Source organism: Microcaecilia unicolor, chromosome 2, assembly GCF_901765095.1.
Source record: "Microcaecilia unicolor chromosome 2, aMicUni1.1, whole genome shotgun sequence".
In the NCBI taxonomy this organism is placed as follows: domain Eukaryota; kingdom Metazoa; phylum Chordata; class Amphibia; order Gymnophiona; family Siphonopidae; genus Microcaecilia; species Microcaecilia unicolor.
In genome coordinates, this window is record NC_044032.1 from 347600263 (window position 1) to 347613007 (window position 12745).

The window sequence follows — 12745 nt, forward strand, 5'->3', positions numbered from 1 at the left end:
CCATATAGCAAATAAAACAATCTTTAAAACAAAATGTCACTCAAAACCTAGAGCAAATCTACGATGCCAGCACTAACTTCCAAAACAAGGATCCTACCTATGAAAAAGGCATTGCCCTACATATTACAGTGGGGTCCTAAAATAGCAATATGTCTATTGGGAAAACTGAACAAACCAAAATTACTACAGAAGGCTACATAGAAAATTCATACTAACAGAATACCTCAATCACACACATGGACCAAAAATGCCAAAATATAGAATAATCGACTACAAATTATAAACATAAATTTAATCAAAACCCCAAGAAGCCAGACCTTGCATGTAATACAATACCAGAGAAACAGAAAGAAATGCATTTCCTCCTGTGCAAAATGTAAAGATAGTACTTGCCAGGGATGGTGTTAGAAGAATGCAACTGGAGCAATTGCTCTTGGTCCCCTGGCCAGAGAGAGCCACAAGCATGATGGAAGCTGAAGGCAGTGCAATCTCGTGATGGGCTTTGGGGTTCCCTCCCAAATTTATGGCCTGGGCTCCAGCCATGTCTAACACCAGCTCTGGCAAGATGTACATTCCAAATCTGACATATTCTAATCACAAAATAGAAAATAAAAATATTTTTCTACCTTTTGTTGTCTGGCTATTGTATTTTTCAAATCAGCTTGGTCCTAGTCTCTGGTTTCTGCTTTCCTCAGTCTTAATTCACTCACAAGGTCTCCTGTCTATTTGTCATGCCTTCTCTCTTCATTTCCATGATCCATCTCCCATCCCTGTGTCCCCAAAGTTCCTTGTCCAGTATCTCCACTGTGTTCAAAATCCTGCATCCATCACCCTTTTATCCCCTACCCCTGTGTCCAACATCACCCCTTGTGTCCCTATGCCCTCCCATATCCAGTACCTCCCTTCTGAGTTCCTATTCTCCCCTATGTCCATATACCCCTCCCTCCCAGTGTCCAGCATAGCCTCTCTATTTCCAAATTCCCTCCCCCTCTCTGTCAGGCATTGCCCCTCTGTGTTCATATGCCATCCCCATACAGCATCTCAGATCTGTTTCTGTATCTCCCCTTTCTCCCTCACCCACACCAATGTCTCTCTTTCCTCTGCGATCCCACCTATCCAGCTTCTCTCCTTCCTTCCAGCTTTTGGCTCTTTCTCCTACTGTGAGTTAAAAATTTGTCTCCCTCTTCCTTCATCCCCTTCACCAGTCATCTCTCTCCCTTCCCTCCTAATCTCTCCCCCTGCTACAGCACCTCTGTTCCTTCCCTGAGCCTCCCCTGCAAGCCTCCCCTCTAGCCCCCCCCCCATAGGTCCAGCACCTCCCTTCCTTCTAGCCTGCCCCTCCTTGCAGGTCCAGCAACTTCCTTCCTTTCCTCCAGCCCCCAGCCTCTCCCTCTTAGGTCCAGCACCTCTCTTCCTTCACTCCAGAGTCCAGCCCCTCCCCCCCACAATAAATCCAGCACCTCTCTCCCTTGCCTCAGCCAGCCACTTCCCCCCCTTGCAGGTCCAGAACCTCTCTGCCTTCTTTCCAGCCAACCCCTCCCTTTTGTAGGTCTAGAACCTCTTTCCTTTCCCTTCTCTTCGGCCTTCAGTCCCCCACCCCACACAGGTGCAGCCAATGTTTCCCAGCCTGCCCCTCTCCCACCCTGCAAGTACAGCCACTCACTCCCAGTTCGCCCCGCAGGTCAGCATTACTTCGTCCTTTTCCCTCCCTCACTCTCACTGTGCTGCAGATGGCCACGAGCGGAGCAGCAGAGCGGAGCGAGTGAGGTCGAGGCTGTGCACGCTGCCACGTCATACCGCAAGTAGGATGGACCAAGCTGCGTGACGTGACCTGCATTTCAGTGGGCTGGACGGAGAAGTGGAGATCAGCTGAGCGGGTGCCGTCTGCAGTTGTTCGCGATCGCAAACGCGATGACAGTAGAAAACGTTGAAAAAAGGCTGCGCTGCAGTGTGTGCGCTTGGGCGAGCCTGAGGTGAAATTGGACGGGCCTGGGTGGGCCCATAGCTACGCCCCTGCTGTCCACCTTCTCCCTCCCTCCCCTGCATGGTCTCCCTCTCCCTCCCCTCCCAGACCTCCTGGCAGCTCCCTCTCAAGGAGTTCCCCCCATCAACCTGTATACTTTAGAAAAGCAAGCAAGTCTTTTGACTCTGTAGCGCCAGCAGCAGCTGTACTGAAAGACTGCCTGTGGCCTGATCCGTGACTTTTCCTGTAGTGCCCCTTCTGACACAAGTTCCTGTTTTTAGAAGGGCGGGACGGGTCAGAGAGAAAAGCTCAGTGCAGGCCACAGGCAGCCTTTGAATATGGCTGCCACTGGCATTGCTTTTCAAAAGATACACTGAGCCGGCGGGGGGGGGGGGGGGGGGGGGGAGCCAATGAGAAGGATCCGAGGGACAGGTCCCGGAGAGGAGGGAGAGATACAATAACCTAGTAGCAATATAAAAACTCCATGGAAAAGTCAAGCTTTACTACCTCATCAGTCATGTTCCCCTGCCACTGTGAGGAAGCCTCTTCATTCCCACCAGTACATTCAACAATATAGATTTCTCTACTACTACTACTATTAGCATTTATATAGCGCTACCAGACGCACGCAGCGCTGAACACTTGACATAGAGAGAGACAGTCCCTGCTCAAAGAGCTTACAATCTACCTCATGACATTCTAGGATGAAGGATTGTGCAGGCTTAAGTCTACTACTACTACTACTTATCACTTCTATAGCGCTACAAGGCATACGCAGCGCTGTACACCATACATGAAAAGACAGTCCCTGCTCAAAGAGCTCACAATCTAAATAGGACAGACAGACAGAACAACTAAGAGGTAAGGGAATTAAAGATGTGGGGATAAAAGGGTACAGGGCAAGTAAGTAGTGGTTAGGAGTCAAAAGCAGCGTTAAAGAGGTGGGCTTTTAGCTTTTAGTCCTTCCCCAGACACTCATCTCCATCTCCACAGGCAACCTACTCCATCCAAAGTTAGGAAACAGGCAGTGAAAAAGAGAGGAGGATTGGCAGCCTCTTATCCCACCAGTATTGATTTCCTAAATGGTCCTGGCTGACCTTATTAAAGATGTGAAGCAGGATGTGACAGAAGGATGAGTCTGTTCAGACATTGTTGATTCAGGATGATCCATGAAGGGGAGATCATCCTCTTGTTTAACACTCAGTGAGAACACAGACGTTACAATCGGAAGGCCTGTTACAAAACATGTCAAGAAGGTTTTACCAAAGATCAGATAAAATCAGTTTCCTAATTTAATGTCTCCAAGGGACCATTTTTCTAAGCCATGCTAGTGATTCCTGGCGTGGCACATGGGAGGAAGCCCATTCAATTCCTATGGGCTTCCTCTCATTTGCTGTGTGAGAATTGCTAGTGCAGATAGTAAAAGAAGCCCCAAATGTTTGATGTAAGTGACCCATCTCATGAGAACTGAAAGTGCAGAGCTCTTTAAATCCAAAACATTTACTTACTCTTCGTGGGGTCATTCGGGTTTTCGTTTCCTTCCCACTCAAAGTGTTGAGTGAAATATTTCTCATCTTCCTTTTTAACCTTGAATATAACATCAGGATTAGCAATTGAATAACCTGTTAATAAATAGGAAAATGACATTTAAATTATAATCTTCTCTGGCATCTGGCTACACATTGCACAGTATAGTTGACTAGAGCGCAGATCACGTCATGTCCATACACAAAAGTTCTCAGCAAGAAGTCTGATAGGTAAATCCTTTCTTTGGTCTTCCCTCTCAAATTATTTTGTATAGAAAAGGGACACCCACTCCAGCTGGTCTTGTATGAAGACTCTACTTTAAGGTATACATTTTATCTTACAGCACAAAGCAGCACCTTTTGCAGATCCTGTAGCAGTGGTGTCTTTCACTTGCTCCTGCTGTATATAAAATAGCATCAGATGTCAGGTGCCCATGGCAGTGGCGTTCCTGGGGGGGCTGACACCTGGGGCGGATCGCCGATGCGCTCCGCCCCCCCGGTGCAGCGCCCCCCCCCCGGTGCAGCGCGACCCCCTCGACCCCGGTGAAAGAACCCCCCCCCCCCGGGTGCACGCCAATGGGGGGGTGCCGCGCGCCGGTCAGCTTCCTTCGTTTCCATGCTCCCTCTGCCCCGGAACAGGAAGTAACCTGTTCCGGGGCAGAGGGAGCATAGAAACGAAGGAAGCTGACTGGCGCGCGGCACCTCCCCCCCCCGGTGCAGCGCGACCCCCCCGACCCCGGTGAAAGAACCCCCCCCCCCCGGGTGCACGCCACTGGGGGGGTGCCGCGCGCCGGTCAGCTTGCTTCGTTTCCATGCTCCCTCTGCCCCGGAACAGGAAGTAACCTGTTCCGGGGCAGAGGGAGCATAGAAACGAAGGAAGCTGACTGGCGCGCGGCACCCCCCCCCCCCGGCGGTGTGCACCCGGGGCGGACCGACCCCCCCCCCCCCCCCCCGGTAGGCCAGTGGCCCATGGTATCTAGTACCTGTGATTTTTCCAACACTGCTTTCATAATGTGCCTGTACAGTAGATGATAGAGAAGACATATTTACCTCGTGATGTGAGGATGTCATGAATCTCCTTGATGACCTTCTTGTAAAGCTCCTTCTGCCATTCTCCCAGAATGTTCCACTCCACGTCCAAGAAATAAGCAGCAACATCCTTGAATATGACTGATGCCTGGAACCCCAAACAGGACACCCTCAGTCAATTTTTCATGATCATGTTTGAGTAATTGAGCTCCATCGGTAAGATGAGATCTCCTGTAGATCATAGTAGGGAGAGAGGTCTGTTCTCCAGCTATCTACTGTTTTGGATAGGTTTCCTGGTTCCTACTGATACACAAGAAATCTCACATGTTGGATAATTCAGCCATTGGAAGGAGGACCAACAGGAATCAGCATGTGTGAACCAGAAAAGAGTGACAGGAGAGTAGTTCTTTATGTCAAAAATAATATAAACACCAACAAAATTAAAAAAAAAAGAGGGAACCACTCAATATAATAATTATGGGGACCCCCCCCAAAAAAACAAATTCCACAATACAAATGCCAACAAAATACTAATTATAAATCATTTAAAGGTTGTTACATTTTTGTTGTGCTCGTGTATATCAATAAACAGTATATTCCACAATACAGAATCAATAAAATCTCATAATCATTGCTGAAACCCGGAGAACATGAGTGCAGCTCCTTCTGAGATAAGTACATAAGTAATGCCACACTGGGAAAAGACCAAGGGTCCATCGAGCCTAGCATCCTGTCCACGACAGTGGCCAATCCAGGCCAAAGGCATCTGGCAAGCTTCCTAAACGTATAAACATTCTATACATGTTATTCCCGGAATTGTGGATTTTTCCCAAGTCCATTTAGTAGCGGTTTATGGACTTGTCCTTTAGGAAACTGTCCAACCCTTTTTAAAACTCTGCCAAGCTAACCGCCTTCACCACTGTAGCTGCCTCCTTCAAACTAAGTGGGGAAGAGTTAGCCATCTCCAGGATCCACTGACCCATGTAAGCTGGAAATGGCAGCAGGAGCACAGCAACAGTATGAGAGATAGTGGTGTTTATGTTGGGGTTGCTGCAACAATTCGGTGGGTATCTCCAGGACTCTCCCTATCCCTACTAATCATTTGTGCAACTACATGTACACAATGCTGTACACATTATATGCAGGCACTTTCTCTGTCCCTAGTAGGTTCACAACCTATGGGGTCCTTTTACAAAGGCATGCTAGTGTTTTTAGCACGCACTAAAAATAAGCATGCGCTAAACGTTAGAGATGCCCATATATTTCTATGACAGTAATATATAGGCATATATCCAAATTTAAGATGTGAAGGGAGTGCGTAATCAATCACTTACAATATACTCAACTTCACCTCAATTATATCTTCATTACTACTAAACACACTGAGGCGCTTTTACAGGATCATCAGATTAGCGTACCGACCTCTAAAATGGCTAAAGATTATTATGAGCCAAGCATTTTGAAAGAGGCGGTATTGCAATCCTCATAAATCCCAATTTTTAAATTATTGCTTATTTTTTCAATATAGCATTTACTTATATCAATTTTCCCAATTTCTTCATTTTTATCTTTAAGTTCCAAAGTAATACTTAGCTTTTCAGCCACATTCGATTGTATATGATGGAGACTCGGTATCACCGACATAGATCCATGTTTCACAAGATGGTGTTTCAAGGTAGTCTCCTATTTTTTAAAAAGCGATGTTAAAACCGCCGTTTAAAAAAAATAGGAGACTACCTAGTGTGCCTTTGTAAAAGACCCCCTTAGCTTTGTACCTGCGGCAATAGAGGGTTAAGTCACTTGCCCAGGGTCACAAGGAGATGCAGTGGGAATTGAACCCGGTTCCCCAGGATGTCAGACCACTGCACCAGAAGAAATCACCAAAGGTGGAGGAATAGAGACACCACTATGAGAAGAGTAGGGTATCTGATGACACCCTCAACAGAAAACCAAGGAACCGCAGAGTTCAAAAGCAGTGGCAATTTTACTGTGATTAAAAAAAAAAAAAGAAAAATGAGTGTTTGTAACCCAGAGAGTTCAACTGCAGCTTTGATTGAGTTAAGTCTTTAAATATTTTTGGAAAGTTTGATTAATGGGATTTGGTATTCACTATGGGCTGGATTCAGTAAATGGTACTCAAAATTCAGCACTGAAAGGTATTGCATAATGAGTGTTCCGGGATTGGGGTCCTTTATAGAATAATACACAGTACTGCCGCTGGGCGTGAGGAGTTACACCAACGAAACCAGGTAGAAATCCCAGTGTGCCTTGCTTAACGTTAGAATGCTTTTCCACACTGAAAATTCAGTGCATAATTAACACCCAACTTTTTTTTTGTTACATTTGTACTACCTCGTAACATAGGGTAATCTGACCAATCAGTTGTGTAATTTTATCTGGTAACCAGTAAGAATTAGTGCTTAGTAGTGACGTATGATTGTAATTTTTATCAGCCAGTAATTTTGTATTCAGCCAAGCTTTGCCAGAGTTCATATATATATTTTGCATATATTCTATATTTTCTTATCTATGATATCTATATAATAAAGCTAATATATATAGATCTAATTTGAGATAGAGGCCCAGATTGTACCAAGCCTGCAGTGGCTGGAAGCGTAGGCCCTGTAGCAAGAGACTTTTGGATTTTCCAGGCCAAACCCTTGCTTGGTGACTAGAGCCGCTTACCTTGATGTCCTGGTTGTACTGAGCAGTTATCTTGGAAAATACAAAGAAGGCAGCACACCTAATGTAATTACCCGAGACCTTGAAGAAGCAGCGAAACGCTGGCCAACGTCGGCTCAGGGTAATCCAACAGGGAACAGCGCAGCATGAAGCAGTAGTAATACTGAATACCAAGCAATAAAGCTAAGTGCATTGCATTATATTTAAGTATGTTACAGAAATTAACATGCTTTTTCTCTAAAAAAATTCTTAACTTCAAAAAAATAAAAATTTAGAAAATTTACTGCGGTCCAAAAAAAATCTTTTTAGGGCTGCCCAGAAGGGGTTTTTGCCTATGATGAAGAGAAGACCAGTTGGTCTGTTTTAGCTCCGACAGATTGATATTTGATCTGGGAGCTCTTTGAGGCTTTTCCCCACATACTATTGTAATTTTGTATTGAGTGGAAGTTTTTACATTTAGAGCTACCTGGCCTTCTTATAGTTTACTTATTACACTTTTATTGTCCACCTCCCCTTATGAGCGCTAATTGGAATTTAATCATCAGTCTCTAGCAGATGCTGCAACAAGCTATGAGAATCTCAATATCCTAGGAGACTTAAATTTGAATGTAGATGATAATTGATCTATCCAAGATCAATTAAATTCCTTTCCTTTCTGGAAGATTTGAGTGTGAAGCAACACATTTCAACTGCCATTCATGCTGTTGGTCATGCGTTAGATTTAATTATTTCAGGGATTCCACACTCATTACATTTAGAAAATTTCAATTCAATTCCTATTTCTTGGTCGGATCACCACCTTCAGACTTTTTCGCTTATTTCCAAACTCCCGCTTCCACTTCCTAATCATTTTGGATTGTGATCCAGACATCTCTGTTCCTTAGATCTTTCATCCCTTCTCTACTTTTCTAGCTTATTCCCTTCATATTTCCCTACTTTAATATTATCAAATTTCCTGCTGGGACTTGATATTGCAGTTTAGATTCAATAGCTCCCCTGACTTATATCAAACGTCCCAATCAGAAACGTAGATGATATGGGCTAAAGATTTTATAAACAAACAAATTCTGGTTGCAGGCTACTAAAACAGCAAAAAGCATAACAACATAAGAATAGCCATACTGGGTCAGTCCAATGGTCCATCTAGCCCAGGATTCAGCTTCCAGCAGTGGTCAATTCAAGTCACAAAGTACCTGGCAGAAATCCAATTAGTAGCACCATTCCGGGGGGTCACGTGATGCAGCTTTATTGAGAAGATGTAACAGTGAAGAGCTCTGCCAGAAAACCTCTGAAAAATCAGCAGTTTTAACTACATTCTCCTCCCAAATTGTTCATATTTTCGCTGGGAATTACAATTATATCACCATTCTGCTGTGCCGAGTCGTCCCAGATGAGGGGATCAAGGTATGCCAATAAAATCGTTGAGAACACCTTGAGATATACCACACTAGGGCTTAAGATGGCAGTGGAACAAGCTGCGTTTACCGTCCCCGCGGGAGATTGGGTTCAGGAAATCACGCGCTCGGTGTCAGCAGCACTGGCAGAGAGCTTGAACAAGATGCAATCTGTGGTGGATGAGCTTAATGAAAAATTTGATACCCACCATCAGCAGTTGACAGAAGTGAAGCAGAGGGTCTCGGCCTAGGAAGATGCAGGGGTACACATGGTACAGCAAATCACTGAATTGCACTAATTTTCCCAGTGAACCTGCGGATATGGCATGTGGGAAAAACAATAACTTTACAGTCTCCGGATGAGGCAAAATGGACAAACTGAATGGGGCTGCTGGAGGACCTTAATTAAATCCAAAGACTTGCACTATGTCATTGGTATGGACAATGAACAGACATGGCTCTGAGGGGACTGATTTCTGCACATTGCACCTAAATTTTAAACAATGTGGGAACTGACAGTGGATAATGCATCATTGTTTCCCAATGCTTGTTCTTGTTTCTTGTACAATGGCTCCTTTGGAAGTTACTCAGTCTGTGATGAAAACATACTGGAGCATCCCTGCCAGCATGTGATGAATCTTTTGAGGGCTGGAGTGGAGGAGACGGAGATATGCTCCCACAGGGAGTGCCCTTCTCATCTTGGTGATGAACTGGTGAGTGGAAGGACTTGCAGGGGCAGTTTTCTCTTTTTTCTTTCAGTTTACATGCATGCTTTTGGAGGGTATTATTGGGGTGTGATGACTATATTTCTCAATGTCTGGGGGTTCTGGGGGGCAGGACAAGGGACGTGGGAGGAGGCTGTATGTCGAAGGGTAATGCCCAAGGTTTTGATGGGGAGGATAACTAGGGGGGGAGGGGGGTTCAGGAGGGGGAAGGAAGGGAGGAAGAGTGGGGTTGGTGTGTGGTTATGCATGGGGGGAATGTGTATAGGGGAAGGATATGGTAGCTGCCTTATGGTTTTGGAGAGAAAGTGGTGTAAGTGGAATAGAGGAAGTCTAAAAGTGTATGTGGGGATACTTTCTGCTTCTCTGTTGGGCTTACCTGGGAAGCCTAACAGAGGTTTGTATAATTGCTGAGCACTGTGTAACATCTTGTATTCTCCAGGGAAACACCTGACTTAAGACATTAAATCCCCAGTTAAGCAAAAAAGCTGCATGCAGATATTACGTTTTTACAAGAGACACATTTATCTAGTGGAGAACACTTGAAACTCAAAAGACATTGGGTAGGGGAGATCTACTACTCGCCTTTAGTGGGGAGGTAGTGGGAAGTGGCTATTCTGTTGCACAAACAATTACCATTTCACCTATATAAGCAGATTCAAGATAAAGAGGGGAGATTTGTTTTAGTATTGGGTGAACTTTGGGGAACAAAGATACTTTTATACAACATCTATGCTCCAAATGTGTATTGTCATAAATTCTTCTCCCAGGTGGTAGGACATCTAGTGGGATACCCGGAATATCAAGTGATATTAGGGGAGGGGGGATTTTAACATAACAGCGGATCCCGCATTAGACTGCAAGCCTCCAAAGAAAAGAATGAGAGACCATGAAAATAGGCGGGTTAATTTTATGGCCCAACAGATGGATTTGTTAGTTTTTGCACCCCTATGAACAGGGATACACTTTCTATTCTAACGCACACAATGTCTATGCAAGATTGGATTACATATTAGTAAATGGGCATTTTTTTCCCCATGGTACAAGGGGCAGAGATCCACTCTTCTACACTCTCGGATCATGTGCCCGAGGGGGTGTTTCTAAATTTTACCCGGGGCAGAATGCCAAGCCTTTGGGCATGGCTCCCCATTTATATAAAGATCCAGAGTTTCGGATTTACCTAAGAGCTAAATGGCTGGATTACTGCGTAGAATAACATTACTCCTTATGTGGACCTGATTAACGTTTGCTATGCATCGAAGGCAGTGTTGCAAGGTCATACCATGTCATATGTTGCCCTTCAAAAGAAAGTGAGGGACAGGGAGTTGCTCGGATTGACCTGGAAACTGCAGCAGCTCTGGCATTCCCACATTGCTTATCTATTAAAAGGCAGACAGAAAACCTACTGAATAAAAAAGCTGAACAGGCCTTATATTATCAGAAATTTAAGCTCCATAGATGGGGTGAAAAAATGGGTAAATTTATGGCTAATTTGGTGCGTCCAACTAGACTGAGACAATTAATTACCTTCATCAAGGACAGGCAGGGGAGGCAGTATAACCAGGAAAGTCAGGTGGTAGTACAATTTGTACGATTTTATACTACTCTATGTAGTAAAAAAGAACTGGATCCTGCTACTGTAGATGTTTTTTTTTAAATCAGGGTGTAGATCTGACAGAATTTACAGAGGAACAGATGAAATTACTTACGGCACCCATAATTTATTACTAGCATTAAGACTCTCAAACTAATGAAGGTTCCGGGGCTTGATGGGCCTGAATGCTATTAAATTCTCCAGGACGTGATAACCCCACCACTTAGTTGGATGTGTAATGCTGTTGCAGAGGGAGGCGGAGGGACACTGGAGAATGTAACGCACATGGTACTGCTTCCCAAACCAGGCAAGGACCCAGAACACGTGAGGTCTTATCCCCAAATATCTTTACTGAATCAGGATATGAAGCTTTTGACCATCATTTTGGTATGAAGGCTAAATGTTTTATTACCAAGGATTATACATCCCGACCAGGTGGGCTTTGTTCCAGGGAGATATGACTCTACAAGTCTTGCAAAAGTGATAGGTGCTTTGCAAGAGCATAGGGGAAGTGGGAGCACAGCTGCTATAACGAGGCTTGATATGGAAAAAGCCTCTGATAGAATATTGTGGGAATACCTGTTTTGAGTCATGGAGAGATATGGCATGGCGGGTATATCCAATGAAAGGGTGAAAGTGCTTTACACAAAACCAATATCACACCTTTTTATTAATGGGAACTGGTCAGCCCCTTTTGAGTTGCAGTGGGGAACCAGACAGGGCTGTCCTCTCTCTCCCCTCTACTGTTCTTGCTGGCAATTGAGCCTTTGGCTGTTAAGATACAGACCACGGACTCCTTTTGGGGTCTAGTGGGGGGGGGGGGGGGGGGAACAATGTCATATTAGCCTATTCACAGATTACATACTTTTATAACTTGCTCAATCCCAGATGCACCTGAACACTGAACTGGTAATTGTGCAAGTGTTTGGGGTTATCTTCAGTCTAAAAGTTAACTATGATAAATCTGAACTTCTCTTGCTGTTGGAAGGGAATGGTGTCCCGTAACATACACAGTTAGCAAACCCTCCTATCATGAAACCTATGAGGTGCTTGGTAATCTATTTAAGCTAAAACCTCGCTGTTATGTATCGCTACAACATTCGAGCAGTTCACACTGAAGTTATTGAGTCAATGTACACTTCAAGCTTAATTAATGCCTTTGCGAAGATTCCTCTCTATTAGAGGTTCAGCTAAGCAGATCCATTCTGAGTTTGGAGACAACTTTGTAGGGGCTTCCAGAGAACTGAACATCATCCAGCTTATTTTCGAAAGAGAAAGACGCCCATATTTCGACCCAAATCGGGAGATGGGCGTCTTTCTCCCGTGGGCGAACAAATCGATATAATCGAAAGCCGATTTTGGTTGTCTTCAACTGCACTCCGTTGCAGGAACGAACAAAGGTGATGGAGGCGTGTTGGAGGCGGGACTGGGGCGTGGTTATCGTCCGAGGAGAGATGGGCGTCTCTAGCTGATAATCGAAACAAGAAGGGCGTTTTTAACAAGAATTTGGTCCACTTTATTTGGACCCTTTTTTTTCAGGTCCAAGTCCCAAAAAAGTGCCACAACTGACCAGATGACCACCCGAGGGAATCAGGGATGACCTCCCCTGACTCCCCCAGTGGTCACTAACCCCCTCCCACCAGAAAAAACCCACTTTACAAACTTTTTCCCCCAGTCTGTATGCCAGCCTCAAATGCCGTACCCACCTCCATGACAGCAGAATGTGTTCTATCCTCTGACAGCCTTTCCCTGGTTCTGATGCGGGTCTCAGGTGAGTGTGAAACCTTTTCTGTTAAGGGCACTGCAGAGTCACATCAGCAATGCATTGTGGTGGG